The sequence below is a fragment of the Cyclopterus lumpus genome, chromosome 13, assembly GCF_009769545.1.
Source record: "Cyclopterus lumpus isolate fCycLum1 chromosome 13, fCycLum1.pri, whole genome shotgun sequence".
In the NCBI taxonomy this organism is placed as follows: Eukaryota; Metazoa; Chordata; class Actinopteri; order Perciformes; family Cyclopteridae; genus Cyclopterus; species Cyclopterus lumpus.
In genome coordinates, this window is record NC_046978.1 from 5,786,465 (window position 1) to 5,789,722 (window position 3,258).

The window sequence follows — 3,258 nt, forward strand, 5'->3', positions numbered from 1 at the left end:
ATGTTTACTGTGAATGACAACTGAAACTTAAGTTCTAATAAAGTATACAGCCTGGTTGGCTGAAAACATTACAAGACAAATGGGAGATGTTGCAATAAAAAAATGTTGTACACAATCTGTTGCTTGCAAACAAGAATCTAAATAAGAAGTTGTCAACTTTCTATGATATACATACAATCCAAATAAAGTACACGGCGTCATGTATTTTTAAAAGTGCCAACATAGTGGATCTTGGCACTTTAATATATTTGGCACTTTAATATATTTGAAAAAAACAAGCAGTCTAAGAAAAAGTCTAGACCTTGAACAATAAAGACAATGTCTTTGTACACACATTCCTCTGAAAACAATTCAAACAGTCTTCTTAAAACATTTGCAATTACGAACTTACAGGAATACAGAAAACAACAAAGAAACACAGACGTTTCCTACCAACCTTCTTTAGCCATCAGTAGGCAGTCTCAAATTAACAGAAAAGCTTTGTTTTGAGAGCGTGTCCTTTTTATGGATAGTTTGTTTCAATCTCGTTCAATCATGATCTTCTGCAGAGCTTCGAAGGTGTACTTGAGCTCTTGTGGGTCGCTCAGGTTGAGAGCATACACAAGAGCATACACAAGAGCAAGCGACATTGACACTGCAAAAGGTACATTTCCCAACTCATCTAGCACTTCCACCCCTCCAGAATGATTCCAACATCCTGGGGGTCATCACTGGGCTCTGCACCTTCGTTTCTAATGACAAAGATTCCAAAGACCGTCTCTGCCATGGCCGGTTTCATTGCCGATATTCTGTGACAAAAAAAATTAACAAGGGCAGTCATTTTTCACTTACTTGCATAACAGCCCATTGTTATTGCACATGTTAATTTTACTGTATAAACAGCTCAATAACTTAATACACATAATTAAACATTTTACAGAACCAACGCAGTAGGTATATTGCAAAAAAACATTCACATTTGAAAGCTAATGACAACCAACAGGAAAGCCCATCCATTCCAACTGTGATTGTCCCCGAATAAACATAAAAAGGTAAATTAACATACCGTGTATTCCTCACCAGCTTCTCTGGATCTTCGTTCATATATACACAAAGACCTTTGAGGACGCATTCTCGTCTGTGGTCAACGGCGTCAGTCTAAGTTTGCAGAAACAAGAAAATATGCACAAAAAAACACAACATTAGGAACACCATCTCAAACATCCAGATTACCGTCTATTCCGTTTAATACTGCTGCTATAGCCAGCTGTGGAACGTCTGTATCTTGGCAGCCATCTTACAGGATTCTTGTGAAACTCGAGTAGTTGTAACTACACCTGGATTGAAATCTTTTAACGTATGTGGATTGTGTTTCCTGGTCTTGTGAGAGTGAAATGTTCCATATACATTTGTTTTAAAACTGCTACCCCTAAACATACAAGTAACACCTCCACATCCCCTCAGCCTACACATCTGATTTAACTAGAACCTCACACATTTGCTAATCCCGCTTTTTAACATTGGAATTGCTTGTTCAGTCAGAAACATTCACCGTTTTATGCCTGGCAGGTCGGTGAGGTTCACTAGGAAACTCTTGCGGTGGGACGATGCTGTCAGTGAGGATGACCAGGACCCTTTTTGCATTCAGAAGTTGCTGTAAAAAAGTGAGATAGAACAATCAATTAATATCCATTAAGGATGGTTAACAAGTTATCTTGATGAAAAAATATTTTTAGTGGAAGTAGTCAATGTTCAATGAAGTGAAAATAAATTACATTTGACGGCACAAGTTTAGTTTCCTGGGGTAGGGATGAGACTCAGGTTGGACGGTGCAGTCTGTGATGTTGACCAGGACACTTTTTCCATTCAGAAGTTGCTGTAATAAAGTGAGATAGAACAATCAATTCATATCCATGAAGGTTAAGTTATCAAGTTAACATTGAGTCAGCAACATGTTTATATAAATTATATATTTAGGACTTTTTTCTATTTGTAAAAACGCAGCATATTTGTAAAGATTCATAATGTAAAACAATTAACAGATAAAGGTACTTCAATTATCTTGTATCAATTCAATATTATTAACAAATAGAAATGTTAACCCTTAAGTTAACACATCTCTTCTATCATTGCAAAGAGAACCAATCAGGGACAAAATAACACCATGCCTGTAGCAACAGTAAAAACATTTAACAGGCATTTAACATAACAAGCTGCCCTTACTCACGAATATATAATATAGACTTCTCTTCAAACAAATCCCTCTGTATAGGCAATGAACATTCAGCTGTCGTACAACAATAACTCTTTCTGGAACATGTGGTAAAACTATATTTACAGTGACAAAGTGCACGGTTACAATCTAGAGTCACTGTGACTAGATTCTATAACAATGGATGTCCACACGTAGCGTGTTACTTACTACTTTCGTACCCGCTTTCCTCCGGTAACGCTGCTCCATGACTTTAGCCAAAGCTCTAGTATTTAGCCTATCTTAGACAGTAAACAAGACGCACATGTATTACGTGTACGTTGCGTTCAGGGAGAGCCGTAAAAAACGGACAACCCGCTGTCACGGTGTGTACGGGCGATCATGTTTGAGATTTGAGTTATACATTTTCAATTATTGAATGTTCTGTATCGAGTCATAATCTTTCAAGAGAAAACGGCGATGTATATAAGAACCGATTGTCCCTCTAGTAGTAATACTACCAACAAACTAAAAGTTTCAAATACACCTAAGATAGCTTAACAGGCATGTTTAGCTTACATTGCAATACAACTTCACTTAAAATATTAAGGAAAATAAGCATATCATTAATTTATTGGTGTTAAACTAAACTTTAACTTCTTACCTTTCGAGCTAAATAGAAGTTGTAATTATTAAAGTTAGCTTTCCCTTTACGGTAAAAGGACGCTTTTGGCCTGGTATGGACTCATTTGCTAATTTAACTCGACAATAAGTATGCAAACGTCATTAATGTGTGTTTGTTCATTAACATTAGCTAGTCGTGGACACCATATATGTTACTAACAAGTTACCTTGTTAATACAATAGCTTGCTGTTCACATTGGACAATCATGTCAGAGGATGCAAAAGAGACAACTTAATGTTAGCTAATGCTAACTCGGCTTAATTAGCCATGCACATGGGAACTCTCTTTAAGTCTGGTCGAAAATAACACTAAATAAATAGCCTTAACAGAACAACTAGATAGTTAGCCAACAGCTGAAGACATGTATGGACATATATGTTTTTGCATTTAACGTTAGATGGAC

At 36.6% G+C, this 3,258-nt stretch overlaps 1 long non-coding RNA gene across 1 annotated transcript; it reads right to left on the bottom strand.

Annotated features, from left to right (window-relative positions):
* Window positions 1-202: 202 nt before the first annotated feature.
* LOC117741477 lies at window positions 203-2,486 on the bottom strand. Its single transcript, XR_004610736.1, has 5 exons — window positions 2,402-2,486; window positions 1,767-1,855; window positions 1,532-1,633; window positions 1,046-1,137; window positions 203-788 (listed from the first exon to the last, which is right to left on the bottom strand). It is a non-coding gene; the product is annotated as an uncharacterized LOC117741477 (long non-coding RNA).
* Window positions 2,487-3,258: the final 772 nt, after the last annotated feature.